Below are 26,403 nucleotides of genomic sequence, written 5' to 3'. Positions count from 1 at the left end.
GCGTTTATACAACACGCTATTACACGCATATTCAACACGCCTACGAGAAGTGTGTTCTATAACATCGAAGAGATTCCGTGTAATGAGATTTTAATTGCAAAAAAGGCTACTTGGCTGAATCCTAACATTTTGTGGATTCCCGGTTGCTGTTATTATTATAAATAATAGTGTAATTCGATATTTGGGCTACAATAGTCTATAGATTATAGCATGGATTAATTAGTTTAAACTAATTGATACATGGTTATATACTACAAGTTGATCAATTTGGAAATGTTTGCAATATTAAAAGTGTAATTTGATATTTGGGCTACAATAGTCTATAGCATGTATTAATTAGTTTAAACTAATTGATTCCGTAAATCTTCTAATTGTAACCCTGGGTTATTATTTTTTGATTGTTTTTTAGGGTGGGTTACTATTAGAAGTGGGGGGGGGGGGGGAAGGGGGATTCCTATTGGAGTAGTGGGTTATTATTACTAATCTTAAATTAGGCACCTGTAAATAGTAAGGCACCTGAAAATAGTAACCCACCCCAACTTTTCCGGTCAGCAAATCATAGAAAAATAATAAAACAGTACGAATAAATAAATTTCTTTGAACTTTATTTTATAAACTCAAAAACACTCAGTCCTCCCGAGATCAACATGCATTATCTCCTTATTTTCAAAATATTGCTGCATAATAAACGACCAGTCTTAATGTCATTTTTTCAATAGTTTTTGTGACTCTAATAATAACCTCCCCCATGGGTTACTAGTAGTAGTAGTGGGTTATTATTATAGATTGACTTATAAGTTGGGTTACTACTAGAAGGGGGGTTACTATTAGAGTGTGGGTTACTATTAGAATTGACGGTACATGGTATAATACAAGCTGATCAATTTGGAAATGTTTACAATATTAAAGTGTAATTTATTAAGTTATTCAGTGATTAAATATTTCAAAGTATTTCAGCTAGAATGTCAATGTTTCTAATTTATTTTTCTTTACATTATGATCATTTATTTATACATAAAAATCATCACATATAAGACAAGAACAATTGTCCTGTAATTGATCCTGCTGGAGATAGATTTCATACATGTAAAAAACGTCAAATGTTTTTTAAAAAATTACCGGTATGAATATGAAAATATGAAGCACAATTTATAGTGTAGTATGTTCCCTAATAAAATTCTTAAATTTAATACTGTAACAGACTGAAATTAGGAACTATCCAGTGTATGTTAGATTCAATTAATAGTATTCCTAACACAGTACATTACTGTAGCAGCTTTGAGCGAGTAGCCAGATTTCTAATTCTTACATGATTGTACAGTAGAACAAATCATCAATAAAATAATCCAATACTTTTACTGGATTTGAACATCAGATGAATCTCTGATGAATCTAAAGATGTTAAAAACCACATGGACAATTGTTATTTAAATATTTTCAACGTCATGACAATACAAATTACATATTTAGAATATGACATCAACTAAGAACAATATAGCCATAGAAAATGAGAAAAACTGCAACCAGCTGCCCAAGAACATTTACTCCATCAACACATTAGACACTAGGCCTATATGAAAAGGAAAAAGACATTATTAATGTCAACACAACGAGTACCAGACAACATAACTCTTTTGGGATCATTTCAGCCACCAGTTATTGCGGCCGTCAGTTATGCCAGTACATTTTTTTTTTAAATTTATTTTACATTATAAAATATGGGCCGGTTGTTGGTCGCAAATATTCAATTTCTCGATTCCAAGTGGATAGCTGTTATGTGACATCAAAATAGGACAAATTTAGGACAAATACATCTGTAAGAGATGATAGAATAATTGCATTTTTGTTTTTCTCATTTTGCAGGCAAGAAAGAGGTAGCGAAATTGTTGACATCAAATCCTGGATTCTCAATTCAAAATTGGATAATTATAAGGATGAAAGTTAAGAATGAAAAAATGATGCTGATGAGTTTTTGATTTTAAAAGGTTTGAAAATAGATATAACATAACGTATGTTAACGTTCTGATTGATATACTTGTTTTTAATAGTGTTACCATATCAATTTGTCAGGCTGTTGCACCTAAGGGCGCGTTTATACAACACGCTATTACACGCATATTCAACACGCCTACGAGAAGTGTGTTCTATAACATCGAAGAGATTCCGTGTAATGAGATTTTAATTGCAAAAAAGGCTACTTGGCTGAATCCTAACATTTTGTGGATTCCCGGTTGCTGTTATTATTATAAATAATAGTGTAATTCGATATTTGGGCTACAATAGTCTATAGATTATAGCATGGATTAATTAGTTTAAACTAATTGATACATGGTTATATACTACAAGTTGATCAATTTGGAAATGTTTGCAATATTAAAAGTGTAATTTGATATTTGGGCTACAATAGTCTATAGCATGTATTAATTAGTTTAAACTAATTGATTCCGTAAATCTTCTAATTGTAACCCTGGGTTATTATTTTTTGATTGTTTTTTAGGGTGGGTTACTATTAGAAGTGGGGGGGGGGGGGGAAGGGGGATTACTATTGGAGTAGTGGGTTATTATTACTAATCTTAAATTAGGCACCTGTAAATAGTAAGGCACCTGAAAATAGTAACCCACCCCAACTTTTCCGGTCAGCAAATCATAGAAAAATAATAAAACAGTAAGAATAAATAAATTTGTTTGAACTTTATTTTATAAACTCAAAAACACTCAGTCCTCCCGAGATCAACATGCATTATCTCCTTATTTTCAAAATATTGCTGCATAATAAACGACCAGTCTTAATGTCATTTTTTCAATAGTTTTTGTGACTCTAATAATAACCTCCCCCATGGGTTACTAGTAGTAGTAGTGGGTTATTACTATAGATTGACTTATAAGTTGGGTTACTACTAGAAGGGGGGTTACTATTAGAGTGTGGGTTACTATTAGAATTGACGGTACATGGTATAATACAAGCTGATCAATTTGGAAATGTTTACAATATTAAAGTGTAATTTATTAAGTTATTCAGTGATTAAATATTTCAAAGTATTTCAGCTAGAATGTCAATGTTTCTAATTTATTTTTCTTTACATTATGATCATTTATTTATACATAAAAATCATCACATATAAGACAAGAACAATTGTCCTGTAATTGATCCTGCTGGAGATAGATTTCATACATGTTAAAAACGTCAAATGTTTTTTAAAAAATTACCGGTATGAATATGAAAATATGAAGCACAATTAGTGTAGTATGTTCCCTAATAAAATTCTTAAATTTAATACTGTAACAGACTGAACTTAGGAACTATCCAGTGTATGTTAGATTCAATTAATAGTATTCCTAACACAGTACATTACTGTAGCAGCTTTGAGCGAGTAGCCAGATTTCTAATTCTTACATGATTGTACAGTAGAACAAATCATCAATAAAATAATCCAATACTTTTACTGGATTTGAACATCAGATGAATCTCTGATGAATCTAAAGATGTTAAAAACCACATGGACAATTGTTATTTAAATATTTTCAACGTCATGACAATACAAATTACATATTTAGAATATGACATCAACTAAAAACAATATAAAAATAGAAAATGAGAAAAACTGCAACCAGCTGCCCAAGAACATTTACTCCATCAACACATCAGACACTAGGCCTATATGAAAAGGAAAAAGACATTATTAATGTTAACACAACGAGTACCAGACAACATAACTCTTTTGGGATCATTTCAGCCACCAGTTATTGCGGCCGTCAGTTATGCCAGTACATTTTTTTTTTTAATTTATTTTACATGTGCCAATAAGTATGTGTGATTTTTATAAATAAAGTTGTTTTGTTTCCGTTTTGGTTTTATTCTGCAAATTGTGGTTTTTTAAATGTTGGAAATTAGTTTATTTATTATTAGTTACCATTACCAATATTAATAATTAATATTCATTTTATCGATAACAGGATTATGGTTTCTGTATCAAGTTATAAACTCCAAGTGCATAAGAAATGAAGAAGTACAATTAAAAAAACAAGAAATATTGTGTTTATGAGATGAGCCTTGTTGTTTGGGGTATCATGTATAATAATGATATGCAGAAATAAGAAAAGAAATATACGATTAATTATTATAATTAATCATTAAAACTAGATGTTAGATTAGTAAAATTTGTTTTGTATTAAGACACATTGATTAGTATTTATCGGCTGTTTAATAATTAATTAATATTTACTATATTCATAAAAACATTGCGCGGCTGATACTTGACTAGATACTAAACTAGTTTAATGGCCATTTAGTTCTGTGTTTATTTATGGCTATTTGGAGGCCTCCTTTTGTTTGGTGCGCATACAAAAGTGGGCCCGATCATCCGTTTAACACCCATACGCGAATCCTGGGCGAATATCTACTAGGCCTATTCTAGGCCTACCTAGCTAGGCTTAGGCTAGGGCCTAGCCTAAGAAAGATAAGCTAAATAGGCCTAGCTAGGCCCCTAGGCTAGTTATTTAATTTTGGCCCTAATTAATAGCGATATACAGTACTATATGCGGCGACTATAATAGGCTAGGCCTAACCTTTTAGCTTAGCTGACTAGGCCTATGCAACTAGTTTTTAAAATTGGTACCAACTCACCTCACGCCCAGCCAGGCGGCAAAGGCCGCATCACTTAGACCTAGGCTAGGCCTTCTAGGCCTAGAATAGAAGACACCGACAACAAATTAAAAGACATGCATCTAGGACCTAGAATTATTTATAAATTTGGTGAAACAGAATTTAACCATTTAATTATTTTGTTTTATATAAATTGTAGCCTTAAGGATTGACAGAAAATAAACTTAGATAGGGGTCAATCGGTTGATTTTACTTCCCTCTTTTTAGTGTAAAATGGCCTTAAGGGTAATAATAAATTCCCCTTAGCACAGCGATTGTGGTATGAAAACGTTAAGGGGAAAGACAAAAAGGGTTATATCTGCCAATTTACCTACAAAATAAAAAAAAAGTTTGTATCGTAATTGGAATCATTAACATATAATTATGTTGAAACGCAAAAAAGAATATATTTAGCCGATATTTTGGTTTTAAACGGTTGGAATACCATCTTTCCCACTACACCTGTACAAATCCATTTGCATAACAACGCCGACATACCACCAACGATGAGATATAAATTCTTTTCTAAACACGTAACGAAGAGAACTATAATTCCTTTTTTTCTGACATTCAATTGTTAGTCATTCGCGGCGGTCAACGCGCCACACTGTTGAATTTTGATGTTGTTAATCTTTTACATTATATTATTCTAAATTAACCTGACTCTCTAAATATCTCTCTTTCAAAATAAAAGAAAAGCATTTTATATTTATTTTTAAAAAAAAAGAAATCCGTAGAGATTCGAACCCCAGCCAGTAGAGCTGAGAGAATACAATCCAAACGATAGTTACTAGAGCACTACCCGTTATGCCACAATGTACACGAGTAATAAAAGGTGACAATAGTATAGTCTTATACGCGCTTCATATTACGTCATTCTAATCGTTACGTCATAAATTTGCATATTCATGACGTACTTTTGAGGAAACGAATCTAGTTTTAACCTTGCTATTAACCAGAGGGCCGGATAGCTCAGTTGGTAGAGCGTCGTGGAACACGATTATCGTGGGTTCAAACCCCATGCCGGTCGGTGGAAAAGAGTTAAAGCTATGCGAGCTTCTGTGTTTGGGGTTCACAGACTTAAACGTCCCCCTTTCCACCACACATTATGAGGCAATAACATCAAAGCATCTGATGTGTGGTACCCCCAAGGCTGTGAGAGAGCCTTACCGTGCTAGAGGCAAGGGAGCACACCATCATTTTTTTTGGCTTCCCGCCTCTTTCCGATCTCGTAAATTTTATGTTTGGCGCCCTCAATTTTAAGAACACCTAAGTTATGTCAGAAAATTAGGAACAAATAAATAGAAATGTGTAAAGATGCCGATGCCTAGCCTGGCTAGTGTATTCTCTCTATTTATTTAAATACATATGCATTATTGTAATAAATAATTTCACAATTTCTGTGTGAATTATTAACTTTGAACAAACGAACATTATTCCAAACCATGTACTACATTTTACTGTGTTTGATCATGAATAAATTAAATGAATTAAGTGAATAATTGATCATGAGAAATCAAAACAACTGATACAATGAATTACATGATGAACAACAGCAGCCATCCAACCAACCCATTGATTGCTACTCCTATACAAATATTGATCAGTTGGTATGCCGTGCGTTATTATGCAAATGAGTTGGTGCAGGTGTAGTGGGGAAGATGGTATTGTTATTCATTGCGGTCAACACGCCACACTGTTGAATGTTGATATTGTTGATTATTCAAATCTTGTAAGAAAAACTATTTCTCCGGGCGGGAACCTAGCAGATCCCCTCATTTAGTTTGAAAGAAATCCATCTGGAAAAGATCTACACACATGTTCTAGCTATTCCAAATCCATTATAAAAATAATACCATTTATAATGCAAATGGCGAATGTAAAAAAAAACAGACGTTAAGGCGAAATCGCAAAATTATATTTGTTGACAAATGTTATGGACATTTTAATTCACGTTCATTCCCCTGATATAGTATAGTTTAAACTACACACTGTTCTAGCTATTCCAAATCCAGTATAAATTATAATACCATTTATAATGCGATGTAGGCCTAGGCCTAAATGGCGAATGTTAAAAAAACAGACGTTAAGGCGAAACAGTAAAATTATATTTGTTGACAAATTTTATTGAAATTTTAATTCACGACTGCTTTAATCTCACTCTTCCCTGATATAGTGTAGTCAAAACTACTATCACACATCAGGGCCGTAGCCAGGATCTGTCAAGGGGGGGTTCGGACACTATGTATTTGGGTCACCGCCCCCCCCCCCCCCCTGGGGTGGGGCCTGGGGCGAAGCGAATTTTGTTAAATGACACCCCTAGATGGCCGGAAAAGACACTCTCATGCAGCATGCTACCAATGAGCAAAACGATCCGCTTGAACTCGTGGACTATTTAAAGGACGATAACATTAGTTGCCGTATGTTAGATGCGCGTGCTCTGTGCGGAACCGCCGATTGTTTGATCATTTACTCGGTATTTTGTTTTGCGTTCAAGTTCAATGCGAACGTACGTCTAGAAGAAGCCCCGAAAAAAGCACACTGGGTGAAGGCAAATGCAATTCTTATTATAGCTCTATCTATAATATTTATTTACAGCAATTTGTTGAGGAAATTAAATATGCCAATGTAAATAGGTGATATTGATACATTTGAGTACGTATCGGCTGGTGGTCTAGAAAAAATAATCGGATGCCGTAATGTGAACTACAGTACATGATACCATAGACATTATAGTGTAAAATATTAATATTCACTATAATCCTCTATGATACATTATACTTCATAGCCACACATAAATACTGATGTATGTCGGAAGGCTATATACTTTATGCATGCTGCCTGACTGCCAGTGATCTAAACAATTGGTACGCAGTTGTCTGGCGGTGTCCTTTGTACGAATCGTTCGTGCCCCAGCTCGCTGTGAGACGCGTCAATATCATGTTACATGCAGGGACCAAACATTTATTTTTCAGGTTAAAATCGGCAATTCATTTGCAACTCTTAGAAATTTACAGACACGTATCGCTCGAAGTACGCTCATACAGGGAAAAAGGTACTGTATGAGTTATTCCGAACGAGTTTACGATTTTTTCAATTTTACGAACAACTTTTTGTACTGTGGGGCACGTATTTGGAGGATTTTCGGAGATGAGGGTGAGGTATTGAGCATGTCGGGGATGGGGGTTCGCAGTCGGTTAAGGGGGGTTCGCTGTAAAGGGGGGGTTCGCCCGAACCATAAAAACCCCCCCTGGCTACGGGCCTGCACATGTTCTAGCTATTCTAAATCCACTAAAAAATAATAATACCATTTATAATTTGCAATGTAAATGGCGAATGTTAAAAAAACAGACGTTAAGGCGAAATAGTAAAAAGAGCTGTCCCCAATTAAACGGTTCTACTATAATATAAATGTAGGCCTACACTATAATAGCTTATGAGAAGAAAAATTTACTACACAAATGTTATAATGTAAAAGAAAAATACTAGTATCAAGTTTTTTTTTTAAAATAACTTAGGCGCACTTTTAGTAAAAAAAAATGTTGTAAATGTATAGTAGAACCATAGGCATCATATTTTGAAAAATAAAAAATGTCCAAATCATCTAAAATTCTAGTAAATTACCCAATTTTTATACTAAAGATAAATAAATACATATAGAATTATTGTACCAAATTTGAACAAAATTGAAGTTGGTTAAGTATTTTTCCACGATGGTTTTTGAATGATGTTTTTACAGTTTTATTTTATCCAAATAATACTAAATTTCTATCACTAATAAAAATCTAACTTTTCGATATACTGTATTACAATTTTGGAATTAAATACTCTTTTATGAGTGGAACACACTTATGCTATTAAATATTACTTAACTTTTTTTCCCCGTTATTATTTGAAACCTACGCGAAATAATAAGAGAGGACGCTGTTTTACTGGTAATAGATATGGTTATTATGTGTTGTATTCTTCCGCTCGAGTATTCTTTAACCCCACAGACTACATCGCCCAGATAAATAGCGAGATCCTAAATATTTTTGTATTCTTATATACTATAGGAAAGATGATTCCATTTTGCTAAAGGAACCTTTAGAAATACAATAGCCACAACGCGAGAGAAATTGGCCTAACGGGTAGGCCTAGGACTTGTAGTGTGGGGGGCCTAGAAAGTCAAGCAGAGTGCCTCGGCCAACCTACGTTCCCTAGTAGGTAGAATGTTAATTTAGACCAGGCCATTTTTAAATAGGGCTGTATAGCGGAAATAGTTCTGGTGGTTCTACTTATATTTATTTGTATTAAATGATTTACCAAATCCTATACTTATACTACCTTAACATAAGAATTAGTAATAAACTAATAATTACTTCTACCGGAAAATATTTTATATCGACGGGGCAAAAAATATCTGCATTCTTAAACAATAAGTTGACGAGTCTCAAAAAGTGTGGGCCTGCACGAACCTCCTGCGGGGAAGTTTGATTTCGGCCTAGCCTAGGCCTAGGCCTAGCTGGCCTATCCGTTGTATTGTATTGTATAGCAATACACTTTTTATACTTAGCTAGGCCTAGGCCCCTAGCTAGTAGTTTTTTTATTGGCATGTGGAAGGATGTCTTCGTATCAAATTAGCTTTGGATACAAATTGTTTTTTTTAAGGTAAAGTGGTTGCAACAATAGAATAGGCCTAGGCCTAGGCCTATCATAATAATAGGCCTAGGCCTAGTATTAGCTCTAGGCCTACTAGGCCTATAGTCTATTATAGCTCTAGGCCTAGTTAGGCTAGCTAGGCCTATATGACAGATCTGTTTTCTTCTTCTTTCTTTTATGGGAATGGGTTAGGCCTAGGCCTAAGGCCTAGCTAGGCTAGTATTATTACTATAAAGGCTATATCGTTAGTCTAGTATCAAGCTAGCCTCGGCCGAAGACCCTATATTCAATTAGGTTTTCTGTTGACAGCTTTCATTCTAAAAACTAGGAAATGTAATTTTGGTTTAAGGTTTATTTTTTTTAGGCCCAGCAGGCTAGCCTACATGCTGGGACCTATCATCCTAGTATTGGCCTAGCCTATATACCAATACCTAATAAATACAGTACAATCTATTCGCATGTCCTATATTAAACACCAAACCAAAGACTATTCAGGGTTATATGTAACAAATACGATGTAAATAGGCCTATATGCTTTTTATAAATCAACTTCAGTTCCAAAAAGTCAATATTTATATAGTTAAAAACAAGGAATATTTAAATAACGCTAACTGTTACGCCGTACACATCTTTTGATAGATTCAATAAGCAATATTTTATAATTCGAGATCTGTGCTGACTTGTCTGTGTTCTTGGGTGATTCTTCAGACAAGACATAAAGTTGTTGGTCACTGTCTGTACGACCTAATAATTAATAATTAATTAAAAAATTAGTAGAATTGTTATTGTTTCTTCAGAAGAAAAAAATCTCAAAATGACCAACAGAAGACGACTGGATATGTGTTTTGAAGCATCACATATTAGAAGACAAGACCCAGATGGACATTTACTGTATTCTATTTGAAGGAAAAGGTAATCTTATAATAGGCTTACTAATATTTTATGCAGTGTAGTGAAATTCAGGCATCACTGCATCAGTGGAAAATTCAGAATGTTAACACCAGACCATGATTTACTGGCTAATTGTTAAAAAGTGATATATTGTGATATATGCAGTAGTTATTTGAAAAAAATCATAAATCATTAATTAAAAATACTGTTGCAGCCAATGGCGCAATTGCAGATAATTCTTCTTTTTATAAAAAAAAGTGCAAAAAAGAATTATAAGGCTTCCATTTCAGCAGGGCTTGATTTTTGTTTTTGTTGTGACTAGCCCACTGGGCAAGATAACTTAACTTAATTATATTAAGCCTATAGTTTAAGTAAATGCTAAATTAAATTATAAATAAACAACTATAAAATAAAATTATTTTTAATTTACACTAAAATATGTTTTAATGTTAATAATAAATTAAGTACAAAGTACTGTAAAATATTTCATCCCAATTGTTAATTAACTTAATCAACAGGTAAGTATAATGTTCCCTTAGGTTGCTTTCTTGGATATTGGAGAAGTTACTGTAGAAGGTCCAGCGGTTGTATACATTTCATAATGGCTTCAGTCCTGCTATCGGGATGTTTGGTACTTCAGGACTAACAATTCAGGATAATGTAATTCACCACACAGTTGGAGCAGGTAAGCAATGCCAAAATACTTCTCTTTCCCTTATATAGTAACTTACATTTTAGATTAATCTGCTGTTCTGTCTTTCCTGGTACATATCAAGACCGCTACAATGCTGAGGATATATCGTGGCCAGCAGGTATTGAAATTGAGAGCTCCAGAGATGTCATCCTACAAGACAACACTGTGGTAGGCTCTGAGATGGTGCTGTACCATGTCAGTGGGGAGATTGTGACGTTGAAAGTCAATGGAGCAACAACGAAGGCCATACTTCTTTGCACGGTGTTCATGACGAGGGATGGTCAGAGAGACTGCACACAGATTGCCAATTTCTTCATCTGGAAGAATTGGGATTATGGAGTCTTTTTCCAAATGACTGATCTTGTTCTTGCTGACAACAACATCGGGGTGATGCCATTTGTCATTGAGCCATCTTCTCTTAGTCATGAAGCTGTTGATAAGTATGTGTGAGAATGGACGTTTATAATTGGTACAAGCCTGTTCTTTGATTGCGATGAGTTACAGGTAGGTTCAGTAAGATTTAACATTAAATAGCATGTTACAAACCGAATACTGTATATATGTAAAAATCATAATGAATGAAACAATGTTAATGACGATGAAATAAAAGTGGGAAACCAAAAAAAAAAAAAAAAAAGATATAAACAGTTTCAATAAATATGAACATTTTTATTATTCATTTTAAAAGATGTTTTTTTTTTTTTTCTGTATTTCAATTTTTATTATATTTTCATTTTGGGGAACTCTATTTTGCATTCTGTCAAATAAAATCAATGTATATTTATTATACAGTATATGCATACTTGACTTTCACTCGAAAGGAAATTTGTCAAAGGACTTTCTTACTCTTCTACCTCCTTTTTCTTAACGTGTACTGATAATGCCATTCCATTGTGTAATCAGTTACGTAATTTATAAATTCTGATTAAAATATTACATTTTTCCATTAACATTTTCATGTAAATATTTCAGAATCAACCGGAGAATGCAGGTCAAAGTGCAAAACAGCGTGCACCTCGTCCAGAGAATGGAAATGCTGGATTCGTGTGGGCAAATTTCATGTAATGGTGCTCAATTTTTTCAATTTCATGGTATACATAATTACCCAGCTATTGCTGGAAGCACAAGATTGCAAGGTATGTAAAAGCATGACATAATCTGGTCCTTACTTGGACAAACCTAGTCCTTACTTCGACAAACCAACAACTGCCATTGTTTGAGTTCTATTGCAGGAAACGCATACTCATACTGTTTACACATGAAGCTGAATGCTTATAGGTACAAAGAAGGTAGCAGTCAGAGACAAGAACAGGGTTTACATACATATACCTAATTTAGGGTAAGTACTAATAGTATTTATCCTATATATCTACGGACCGCTTGCATTTATCCAAGTTACGTTATTGTAAATCATTGTGTATCTTTACTTGCTAATTGCATTATTTTCATCAACCTAGTACACTTTCTGTACCTACAATACTTTTCATTTAATCTTAACACTACAGTAAAGTTAAAAAGACCCCCTTCCCTACGTTTTTTAGATCTAATTTAAGGTCACAAACTACAATTAATGTAAAAATAAATATTATATGGTAACTTTTTTGTCTTTAAATGGTTAAAAATGTGAAAAATAAGTTGATTCTAGTAATTTTAGCGGCCCGCTATAAATCCCAAAATGCATTGCGTGCGGATTGATATTTTTGTTTTTCTTCTGTAATTCACCCACTTTTTGATTGATCGTGAGGCCAAAACAAATGGAAGACTCATAAATTTTCACCGAAAGTACCAGGTTTTCCCCATTTTGTATCAACGGAGTCTGGCAAATATAGAAAGACAATTAATGCAGCAACTATACAACGTCAGGCTAGGTATATAACTAGCATACGATATTCGTACGTTACCGATGTTTACCGGCTAGGCCTACAAAACTCAGCCTAGCTAGGCTAGACCTAAAGACTGCCCACGAGAGGTCATTCGCCGCGAGCTACATAGGTAGTGCATTGTTTCTCACTTTTTATCATAATTTACCATAAAACGTACATTTAAGACAAGGAATGACCTTGTTTAATGTTTTTAAAGTAATATATATGTATTATTTTTACAAAACGTCACAAATTGAAGGGAAGGGGTCTTTAATCCTTCTGAGTGCGTGGAGATGGATTGTGATGCATTTAAGAATGCAATGATCAGAGACGAAGATGGTGGAATTCTAGTAGGATCACGGCCTGGTTATGTTATTCCTGATTCTGCATACGAGTGGGACAGAGATCCGAGACGTGGACTTAGAATTATAGGATTATAGAATTTCAAACATGATGGTTACAGACATCAATGGTAGTAAAATCTTTTATCTAATCTGCTCTTTTCATTAAGGTATCATTGGTACAGAAGACTGCATATGGCATGAATCTTGGCAGGCTTTTGAATGCTATGACTACGATTACGCTATGTTGATTATTGAAAGTCTTGATCCTGACACAAGAATTACGACGTCTTCACCAATCGTCATTGTGTCTAACGGTTATGTTGATTTGATCAATGGACCACAAGATCACGGCTGGTGTCATGGGTACACATGTCAAGAGCGCATCAGCACATTTATGTCTATCGTTGCAATTGGAGAGACTTATGAGATGTTTATGAGAGTTCAACGAATCCTCAAACGTTATGACTTCATTTCCTGAACACAGCTCCAGATCAGAAAATAGTTGTCGGCATCTGGTATGCCAATCCTCAACGCTTAGATGTGTACCATCAAGGTCACTATGTCATGCCAAATAACAGGCAGCTGGATGGAGATATGTTCATATGGGTTCCAGAAGATCCAAATAGACCAGACGATCAGTTCATGACTCCAGCATTTATGGCGAGAACTATTTTGATCGCGATTGGCAGACTCTTTGGATACTTATACGTGGTAGTGACCCAATTGACATCATCACTACACCGGTTATAATGGTTGACGTTGGTGTGGCTTCTGTTGATGTTGATGACTTCTATGAAGAAGATCTTGTTAACAATCTTGCCAGTTTGGTATATATAATACAGTAAGTAAATAGCTTTCTTTAACCATATTAAAGTATCACATAATCTATCCAGATTTCTTCTTTTTTCAGTTTTATATGTTTAGAAATGAGTTGAATTTTATTTCATTGCCTATTCTTTTAATATCTAAACAATAATTAACATTTCTTCCTTACAGGCAATTCAACCCTAGAACATGATGAGTTAGTTAACCTTCAAGCAGAAATTGTTAATGCAGCACAAACCGGTACTTTGTACGAGAGTCTTGAAGTTGAGGTTATTAGCAATGACCGATCCTTCTCCCCCAGCCGAAGACCCAACAAGGGGTGTGAGAGCAACAAATACAACAGGAGGTCCAAGTACAGGCAATAAAACGTAAGTCACATTTAAGAAGTAATGAGTTGAAGTAGAGTTTTCTGTAGAGTTACTGTTGTAAAGAACTGGCTTGTATCGTCTTGTCCAAAGTCTTAAATTGTATTCTCATGTGTGGCTTGTAACGAACATAACCATAATGCCTATATCATTACAAAACAACATAACTAATTGGTTCACAGGTATTCTGAGAAGCAAGCTGAAGAAGAGGCATCTAGTGACCCAGGAGTAGAAATCATCTATCAATTCTCAAGCACAATGAGTATACGTTTACAACGGCTGATGCTATTTGAGATTCAACCTTGCATCTCTATATTGGATACCAGTGTAGATTTAACACAATTCTTTCTAAACTCCAATATAGGCTATCAAGCTGTGGTAATACACCATAGGTTTGATACAAATATTCTACGAAAAAAAAGGAATTATTCAATGATTTTTACATCCATGGAAAATGCCCAGGAGTATCTGATGCAGAGCTCGTCAGCAACAACACTGTAGATATAATCCATGGCTGGGCCAACTTCACTGATCTTGCCATTAATCTGTCAGGAAGTGGTTACTTCTTTAAATTCAGCATTGTTTATTCCAACTCATCCACGCTAGAAGGTATCAACTCAACAGAGTTTTCTGTCATTGAGGGTGTTTTCCACATATCAATCGCAGATCAACACTAAAAGTTGTTGAGAAATTTGATGTTCAGTTTAATCTAATTGAAGATTTTACAATGGATATTGCAGAACATCTGGATTCCAAGGTTGGTGATTTTTTAATTAATTATAAGTCATTTTCAAATTGTCAATGCAGTTTTTCTCTCTAATTAACCATCCATCTTCTATTTAATACTGCATTATAATTCTAAAATCACCATCAATTGTAGACTAGTGTATCCAATCTAAGAGCAACTTCTTTTTGAAGACTACAGTCCATTTCAAATTTTCAATGCAGGTCTCCCTCTATTTAACCCACTACCTTCTATTAATACTTCCCCCTACTCCAATTTTAAAAGCATCTTCAATTGTAGACTACCGTATCCACTCTAAGAGCAACAAACGTTACTGTTACCATGAATAGGTATAATAAGTTCAATTTATCCACGGAGGCCCAGATCAACACAGGGTTGCTCTTCCCAGCTTCTCGAACTTCACTAAATTCTTATTGGATGCTACACACACAGATCCTCTCAATTTAAGATGCAGGCGAGCATGTTCATACATGCATATACATACTGTACATTAATTAAACAAATATCCAGTCAAATGTGTGTACAACAGGGTCATTGTTTAGAAATTGAGCAACGCATTGCTTTTTCAACCTTTGACATCCATTGACAGTTTTCATTTGAGCACCCACAGAGAAGGTACCTTAAGTTAAAATGTCAGACTATGCGAATGAATCTAAGGAAGAAGAGTGCTAGCAGTGGATCTAATCAACTATTGTAAGTATTAAGCCTAAGAAATAAATATTTAGAATAATTATTCTTTGTGTTGAAGTATACAGTGCCAGTAACTACTGTTTATGTGTACACTAAACTGTTTGCCAGTCCAAACTTCTAGCATTCTCTTTATTTGCCTTCTTTCCTTCTTTGGAAACTTAAGATTATATAATCGTTGGGAAAACTAACATTATCAGCTCTATCACTCATCATTAATGGTGATGATTTTTATATTTTTAATTAATAAACAATTTATTGAATCATGGCAATGATTGTTATTAGATTGAGAGAAAATAATTATAAATAGACCACCATGGTTCCTTAGGCAGGATGCTTTACTCTCATTGCCTTATTCTTCGGATGAGATGTAAAGCCGTTGGTCCTGTGTACTTAACAGTGCACATTAAAGAACGTGGTACACTGTTTGAAAAAAGTAGGGGATTGTCTCCCGGTGTGCTGATCTGGTAGGCGCTGCACTGCTGGCTGTCGAGGGTCCGTGGAGGGCCTAATCCGAATTTCCTCAGTTTCCAGTAAAGCTTGAGGACCAGAATAATACATTATAATAACACAGGTTGTGTTAAAATACTTCTATAAAGGAACATTCTTACATTGGAAAGTGTTAGTTCTGTAATTGTAACTTTTTTTTCCCTGAGGTTTTTGTCTGGCACTTATTCATTCGATAGTGACACTTATTTATTTGTTTCAGATTATTATGAGCCACATTATTCAGTTGCTTTCTTGGATATTGGAGAAGTTACTGTAGAAAGTCCATCGTTTGTACGTGAATATACATTTCATAATGGCTTCAGTCCTGCTATCTGGATGCAATTCAGGATAATGTAATTCACCACACAGTTGGAGCAGGTAAGCAATACCAAAATACTTCTCTTTTCCTTATATAGTAACTTACATTTTAGATTTTAGACAACAACATTGGGGTGATGCCATTTGTCATTGGGCCATCTTCTCTTAGTCATGAAGCTGTTGATAAGTATGTGTGAGAATGTAGTCATCGTTTATAATTGGTACAAGCCCGTTCTTTGATTGCGATGAGTTACAGGTAGGTTCAGTAAGAATATAAACATTTGTAGCATGTTACAAACTGAATACTGTAATTAAGCAATTATGATGAATTAGATTAGATAATGTATAAATGTAAAAATCATGATGAATGGAACAATGTTAATGACGATGAAATAAAAGTGGGAAACCCAAAAAAGACACAAAAAAAAGATATAAACATTTTCAATAAATATGAACATTTTTATTATTCATTTTAAAAGATTTTATTTCTGTTTTTCAAATGTTATTATTTTGTCAGTTTGGGGAACTATATTTTGCATTCTGTCAAATAAAATCAATGTATAGATATTATATATGCATACTTGACTTTCATAAGGAAATTTGTCAAAGGACTTTCTTACTCTTCTACCTTCTTTTTCTTAACGTGTACTGATAATGCCATTCCATTGTGTAATCAGTCACGTAATTTATAAATTCTGATTAAAATATTACATTTTCCCATTAACATTTTCATGTAAATATTTCAGAATCAACCGGAGAATGCAGGTCAAAGTGCAAAACAGTGTGCACCTTGTGGTCCAGACAATGGAAATGCTGGATACGTGAGGGCAAATTTCATGTCTGGTGATAATGGTGCTCCATTTTTTCCATTTCATGGTATACATAATTACCCAGCTATTGCTGGAAACACAAGATTGCAAGGTATGTAAAAGCATGACATAATCTGGTCCTTACTTGGACAAACCTAGTCCTTACTTGGACAAACCAGTTGAGTTCTATTGCAGGAAACGCATACTCATACTGTTTACACATGAAGCTGAATGCTTATTTGGATAACATAAAATTGCCATTGTATCCAAGTTATCACCACTGTAATGTTGAGGTTGTCCCTTAGTACTGTTTTATATAATATGTCTTTAATATCGGAATACATTTTTGGTGAAACTTACCAAATGAATATATTTCAACATACTTATTTATTTACAAATAAAGGTATTTTGCTCTTTCTTATCAATAGATGTCACATTCGCTCATTTTGATACTGCGTGTAAGAAAGATCATTACGCTACTATGACCAATCCATCAAATGATGATGGTATCCACCCAATGTCCGCTGTAGGTACTGTACAAAGAAGGTAACAGTCAGAGACAAGAACAGGGTTTACATACATATACCTAATTTAGGGTAAGTACTAATAGTATTTATCCTATATATCTACGGACCACTTGCATTTATCCAAGTTACGTAAATGTAAATCATTGTGTATCCTTACTTGCTAGTTGCATTATTTTCATCAACCTAGTACACTTACCTACAATACTTTTTGTAATGTACCGATTTACAATACAAATAAGTGAGAGAGAGACAAGTTCTGTTATAGTTGAAAGTAGCACTGAAGTGTTTATTCTTTATTCTACATCTACTATATATAATAACAATATCGGTAATGGGTAATTAATCTGTCAAGGTGGAATGTTTAGTGGTCTCAGCAGAGGGGTCTACTTTAGCCATTAGTGACCATTAAGTAGCCAGGGTTATATAGAAGTGGGTTAACATAATATATATGGTAACAGGTGAAGGAAGTATAAATAATTGGTAGCAAGTAATATTAATCAAGTTCAATACATTACATTCCCTCCCTTCTATTATAAACAATTCTAAGCTATTTATTTATAATTGAATCAAAGCAGCACTGTACTAAGTTATGGTTTAATAACACTTTAAATGTATATGGTATAATGCACTGTATAAAGTAAAACATAAGATCAACATTTTAAATTGTCCAGTAATAATGTCTATAAAAGTTTCTATATTTCAGTTATTAAAAATGTCCATATCTTTCCGGCGGTTTTCTATCGCGAGTAAGGTATACTCTTCGCTGAGCAGTAATAGACTGTGCTTCGACAGTCGATTGTGATGTTTCCACTGTTCAGATTTGGATTAATGAGCATTGGAGGTAATTGTGGAGGATCATCTTTGTTTGTAAGCTGTTTATCCTGAGTTTGAACAGGCCTATAACGCTTCCTGATATGGTCGGCATGACGACGACAAACTCGTCCATCTTCTAGTTTTGTCTTGAATGAGATGCGACCGGATTTTAATATTATTGTTCCGGGTAACCATTTCAGATTTTGTCCTCTAAAGTTCTTTATATACACCTACTCTCCTTCTGCAAAAGTGCGTTCTTTGCATGACGATCATGGGCTAATTTCTGTTTTTCAAGTTGAGTGATAACACGATCTGCTTGATAAGGGTGTAAAAGATCAAAATGCGTTTTCAATTTTCGGCCATTCAGTAATTCTGCTGGTGTTTTGCCAGTTGTGCTATGAGGTGTATTTCTATATTTAAATAGGAATCTTGAATTGTTTTTTTTTTTAACTTTATTTGGTAATCAAGGTTAAAAAACAATAAAATATAATACATAGAAAATAGAAAAACAATTGCACGGAAAAAACAGGCCTTGATTACAAGGAATGCCAAGAAAAGTTAAAAACTTATTTCCACTTGGGTCCTAAAAACAAGAAACTGATAACAAGAACATACAAATTACAACATAAGAATCTTGCGACTTTTGTTTCGATATATCCATCTTTCGTACGTTTCATTGTTTCTTTAAATGTGCGTACAGCACGTTCCGCAAGACCATTCGATGATGGGTGATATGGGGCTGTTAAAGAATGTCTTATTCCATTTCGCTTTACGAATGTATGAAATTCATCACTGGTGAAACATGTTCCATTGTCGGATACTATTTTATCTGGCAATCCATGCGATGCAAATATAAGCCTGAGCTTATCCACTGTGGTATTTGTCGTTGAGGAATTTACCGGAATTACCTCAAGCCATTTTGAGTATGCATCGTATTAAAAACATTTTTCCAATAAATGGTCCAGCACAGTCGATATTTAATCGTGACCACTGCTTTGATATGTCTTTGTCCATATTAGGCCACCATAACGAATCCCGAGCAAAACTTTTCATTCTGACAATTCCAGTATGACCGTCATGTAGTGCTTGTAGCAACTGTTTTCTACCAGGCTGTGGAACAACAATTCTATTTTCCCACAAAATACATCCATCTTGTGTAGAGAGTTCTCTTTGTCAGATCCATCCAATATGGTTGCAAGTTTTCAATTTTTGGATTAGTATTGGGCCAACCCTTTTCAATGTAGTAAAGAACTCGAGAAAGTGTTGGATCTTTAACCGTCCAACCTTTAATATCTGCTGTGGAAACTGGAGATTGGTTCATTGGCTCCATCAATAGAACAGTTTCGGCAGGTTGTGGAATTGATTCTGGTTTTCCTGGCAATGGTAATCTGCTTAAGGCATCCGCATTGGCATGGGACTTTGTCAGTTTGAATCTTAATGTATATTTGTATGTACCTAATTTCAGTGCCCAACGTTGGATTCTAGCTGATGCTTGGCTGGGCACAAGTCTGTCCTCATTAATAAGACCCAGCAATGGCTTATGGTCTGTTACCAATGTGAAATGTCTACCATAAATGTAAGACTGAAATCGCGTTACCCCGAAAACGCATGCCAAACCTTCTTTCTCAATTTGCGAATACTTTTTTTCCGCTTCTGCAAGTGTTCTAGATGCAAATGCGATTGGTCTTCCTGTACCGTCACTTTGTCGATGTGCTAACACAGCCCCAATTCCATATTGAGATGCATCACACGATAATATTATTTCCTTTTTTGGATCATAATGTGCAAGTACTCTGCAGGAAAGTAGCAATTCCTTTGATTTATCAAAAGTAGATTGTTCTAAATTTGTCCAGTTCAAAGCTTTATCCTTACGAAGTAAGGCATATAACAGAGCAATTAAGTGTGTTGGATAAGTTTGGTAAAAACTTCATAATAAGATAATAATCCCAAATAAGCTCTCAGTTCTGTCAAGTTTTGAGACGCTGGAGCATCTTTAATTGCTCTCACTTTGGCGTTTGTGGGATGCAATCCCTCTTTGTCGATCAGGTGTCCCAAATAACCAACAGATTTAACCATAAAAACACACTTACTCTTTTTTAGACGAAGTCCAGCATCTGCCAGTCGCTTTAGGACGGTTTCAAGAGTTTCGAAATGCTCAAAGTCATTCTTTCCTGTAATTAATATATCGTCCAGGTATACTGTAACACCTTTAACTCCTTGTAATAGTCCTTCCATGACATGCTGGAAAATCGCTGGTGCTGAAGAGACTCCAAACGGCAACCGTGTATATTGTAAAGTCCCTTTTGAGTGTTGATTACAACATATTTTCGAGAATCTTTATCCAAGAGTAATTGTTGGTACGCTTGTGACATATGTCCAATTTAGTAAATTTTTCTTCGGGGCAAAGGATACTGATCAACTTTGGCTGCTTTATTTACAGTAATTTTGTAGTCACCACAGATCCTAATGGTAGATTTATCTGCCTTAAGTACCGGAACTATTGGTGCAGCCCAGTCTGAAAACTGTATAGGTTCAATAATGCCTTCTCGTTGTACGATCAAGTTAGTCATCTACTTTCTGTCGCAAAGCATACGGAACATTTCTGGCTTTGCAAAATTTTGGCATTGTCTCTTTATCAACATACATTTTTGCTTCAGTACCCTTAAGGGTACCTAGTTCATCTTTAAATATTTCTTGGTATTTACCAAGCAGTGAACTTAAATCTAATTGGTTTATTACCTTGATTTGTCGCCAGTCCAACTTTATAAACTGAAGCCAGTCTCGACCAATTAGGGTAGGTCCATCTGTTCGCACAATCGTTAACGGTAATATTGTAGTAGTACTCTGGTATGTAACTTCAGCATTAATTTTACCCAAAACATCCATTATTTGTCCAGTGTACGTACGTAGCTTAACTGACGAAGGTTCAAGTTTTCTTTCAGGCCATAATTGCCTAAATTTCGTCTGCGACATTATTGATACCGAGGCTCCTGTGTCAATTTCCATTTCAGTATCCAAACCCTCTAACAGTATCTTAACTTTCATAGGTGGAGGACTAGACGTGGTCTTTATTCCAAATAATTCTTCATACATTTCTGTAGCTATGTTGCTTGGTTCATCGCTTGGCTCATCTGCCACAACATTTTTAACTGTTTGGGGCTTCCCCTTCTTTTTGCTAAGACAAACAGATTGAATGTGTCCTACCTTGTTACAATAATGGCAAGTTGTTTGCTTAAAATAACATTTGTCTGGCAAATGGTTATTCTTTCCACAGCGAAAACATGGTTTCGACTTCTTATTTGTATTTGACATAACTAGTTTTTATGGCTTCATAAGATTATGTTAACACAATATATGTGCATAAATTGCAATATTATAGCATAATTATCGAATTTTTTTGCCATTTTTCGAAATAATTCCTTTTTTCCCCCGCATTGAAATTTTCGAAAAATGGCAAAATTTCGACCCTTTTATTTGTTTACATAACTAGTTACTATGGCTCTATAAGATGATGTTAACACAATATATATACATAAATGACAATATAATAGCATAATTATTGGATATTAAAAAGTGAACATTTGCAAATTTTCGAAAAATTCTTTCGGTCCCCAGCAGTGAAATTTTCGAAAAATGGCCAAATACTTACCCTTTTATTTTTTGACTTAACTAGTTTTTATGTCTCCATAAGATGATGTTAACACAATATATGTGCATAAATTGCAATATTATAGCATACTTATTGAATTTTAAAAAGAAGAAAATTTGGCAATTTTTCTAAAAAATTCCTTTGGTCCCCCGCAGTGAATTTTTCGAAAAATGTCAAAATTTAGACCTTTTTATTTTTTTACACAACTAGTTACTATGGCTTTATAAGATGATGTTACCATAATATATGTGCATAAATGGCAATATTATAGCATAATTCTTGAAGTTTAAAAAGTGGAAATTTTGGACATTTTTTGAACAATTCCGTAAATTTTGACTTCTTTTTGTAAGCAATTTTGTTTACATTTTCAACTGCAGCTGCAGAGGTTGGCTGCGCCAGATCTCTTACATTTCTTGTTGCAGTTTCGATGCTAGTTGCAATTTCAACAGCTTTTTCCAGTGTCAGTGCTTTTTCTGCCAAAAGACCAAATTCCGTGATTACGGACGCCAAAAACTAGATGATCTCGTAACATTGTATTGAGCGAGGCTCCAAAGTTACAGAATTCTGCCATCGATCGAAGCGATGCCATAAATTCAGGCACTGTTTCATTATCACGTCGAAAGCGTGAGTTGAATTTGTATCGCTGTACAATTTCACTAGGCACATGGACTGTGATGCCCATTCATAGCTGTTACCAGCTCATCGAATGTTTTATCCTTGGGTTTTTCTGGTGTAACCAAATTTCGTAAAAGCTTATAAGATGATGGGCCAATAACTGTTAACAGTGTTGCTTGTTTCTTCTCCTCTGTAGTAATTTCTTTTGCCTTGAAATACAAGTTACTTACTTACTTATTTGTTTTCATAGCTATCCCCAATATTGGGGACATTTCGCCGTCATTGACATTATGTTGACATAGCACAACTTTTCTTAATTTTATGAGAGACGTTAATTTTGATGAGAAGGTCATGGAACACTAATTAATTTTAAAAACAACTAAAAACCTGGGACCTGTAACCCTGACGGGTACTCTCCCTCCGGGTCAAAGGGATCCCGAAACTCATCGGTGGGCAGGGGCGCTCATCTCCCTGTTCAGGACTATTCCTGATGATTACCCAACCTATTTACATTTAAAATTAAAATCAAACATCAAGACATAACTTAATCAACTTAATGACTACTGGACATAGTAGTTATTGTCTTCTATAAAAGATGCTGGAAGCACTTCCTTATATAGTCTTCTTCTTCTGTCTGTTGTTCTTCTTCTTCCTCAGACTCTAGTCTAAAGTCTAAACGCTCAACAAACTGTGACCAATCTTCCCTTCCTTCAATAAATTCTTCAATTTTGCCAATAAGGGCCATTCTCGTCGCCACTGTAGTGTAATGTACCGATTTACAATACAAATAAGTGAGAGAGAGACAAGTTCTGTTATAGTTGAAAGCTAGCACTGAAGTGTTTATTCTTTATTCTACATTTACTATATATTATAATAACAATATCGGTAATGGGTAATTAATCTGTCAAGGTGGAATGTTTAGTGGTCTAAGCAGAGGGTCTACTTTAGCCATTAGTGACCATTAAGTAGCCAGGGTTATATAGAAGTGGGTTAACATAATATATATGGTAACAGGTGAAGGAAGTTTAAATAATTGGTAGCAAGTAATATTAATCAAGTTCAATACATTACACTTTTCATTTAATCTTAACAGTAAAGTTAATCTTTCTGATTGCGTGGAGATGGATTGTGATGCATTTAAGAAAGCAATGATCAGAGATGAAGATGGTGGAATTCTAGGAGGATCACGGCCTGGTTATGTTATTCCTGATTCTCCATACGAGTGGGATAGAGATCCGAGACGTGGACTTAAAATTCCTTATGATGAAAAATGTCCACATAAAGGTTGGTTGTCTGCTTTAATGTTGAATTTTAGCTTTTGTAAACTGTGATTCTTCCCTAAATCTTTCCTCCTATTAAAGTTGCACTCTTGAAACAAGACCAGTCCATTCACCGAAAATTTTTACGGATATGTACAGGAAGATTATTCCATAAGGTTGATGCTCTATAGTTAAACATTCTCTTTCCATAAATATTGTTCCATGCTGGAACATTTAGAGTTTTTGTTGATTGACTTCTTGTATTTTTTGTGTGAAAAGTGTCCATAAATTTGAATAGATTTGTTAAATAAGATGGTGCTAAACCCTGTAGGCATTTAAATAGCATAATTAATAAATCATTTTCCCATCTGTCATGGACACTCTTCCATTTTAGTGAGGACATCAATTCTGTTATAGGGGTGTACATATCAGCATAAAGAATGATTCTAGCTACTCTATTTTGAAGTACTTGAAGACGATTAACAAGTTCTAAGTTACAATTTGACCAAACATTACTACAGTAATCAAAACAAGGTAATACTATTGCATTAGCAAGTAGTCTTAAAGCAAAATTTGGAATATAATATCTTAATCTACGAATAATACCGATACGTTGTGATACTCTAGAAGCTACTTGTTCAACATGCTGTTTCCATGACATAAGTGAATCAAATGTAAGTCCAAGATATTTAAAATTGTCAACTCTTTCGACATCATTGCCATTAATAGAAAGAGAAATATGGGTTCCAGAAGATCCAAACGATCAGTTCATGCCAACTCCTGACTCCAGCATTTATGGCGAGAACTATTTTGATCGCGATTGGCAGACTCTTTGGATACTTATACGTGGTAGTGACCCAATTGACATCATCACTACACCGGTTATAATGGTTGACTTTGGTGTGGCTCCTGTTGATGTTTTCTATGAAGAAGATCTTGTTAACAATCTTGCCAGTTTGGTATATATAATAAGTAAATAGCTTTCTTTAACCATATTAAAGTATCACATAATCTATCCAGATTTCTTCTTTTTTCAGTTTCATATGTTTAGAAATGAGTTGAATTTTATTTAATTACCTATTCTTTTAATATGTAAACAATAATTAATATTTTTTCCTTACAGGCAATTCAACCCTTGAACATGATGAGTTAGTTAACCTTCAAGCAGAAATTGTTAATGCAGCACAAACCGGTACTTTGTACGAGAGTCTTGAAGTTGAGGTTATTAGCAATGACCGATCCTTCTCCCCCAGCTGAAGACCCAACAAGGGGTGTGAGAGCAACAAATACAACAGGAGGTCCAAGTACAGGCAATGAAACGTAAGTCACATTTTAAGAAGTAATGAGTTGAAGTAGAGTTTTCTGTAGAGTTACTGTAGTATAGAACTGGCTTGTATCGTCTTGTCCAAAGTCTTAAATTGTATTCTCATGTGTGGCGTGCAACAAACATAACCATAATGCCTATATCATTACAAACCAACATAACTAATTGGTTCACAGGTATTCTGAGAAGCAAGCTGAAGAAGAGGCATCTAGTGACCAAGGAGTAGAAATCATCTATCAATTCCAAAGCACAATGAGTATACGTTTAAGGCTGATGCTATGGAGAACCATCCATTTGAGGTTCAGCCTTGCATCTCTATATTGGATACCAGTGTAGGTTTTAACACAATTCTTTCTAAACTCCAATATACTGTAGGCTATCAAGCTTTGGTAATACACCATAGGTTTGATACAAATATTCTACGAAAAAAAGGAATAATGATTTTTTGATTTTTTCAGGCTGAAATTGTGCAAAATCTGGGACATTCTTCACATCCATGGAAAATGCCCAGGAGTATCTGATGCAGAGCTCGTCAACAACAACACTGTAGATATAATCCATGGCTGGGCCAATCTGTCGGGAAGTGGTTACTTCTTTGAATTCAGCATTGTTTATTCCAACTCATCCACGCTAGAAGGTATCAACTCAACAGAGTTTTCTGTCATTGAGGGTGTTTTCCACATATCAATCGCAGATCAACAGTAAAAGTTTTGGAGAAATTTAATGTTCAGTTTAATCTAATTGAAGATTTTACAACGGATATTGCAGAACATGTGGATTCCAAGGTTGGTGATTTTTTAATTAATTATAAGTCATTTTCAAATTGTCAATGCAGTTCTCTCTTTAATTAACCATCCATCTTCTATTTAATACTGCATTATAATTCAAAAATCACCATCAATTG

The sequence above is a fragment of the Antedon bifida genome, chromosome 10 (genome assembly GCF_963402885.1).
Source record: "Antedon bifida chromosome 10, ecAntBifi1.1, whole genome shotgun sequence".
NCBI lineage: Eukaryota > Metazoa > Echinodermata > Crinoidea > Comatulida > Antedonidae > Antedon > Antedon bifida.
The sequence above is the reverse complement of the archived record's forward strand: the minus strand, read 5'-3'. Positions refer to the sequence as shown.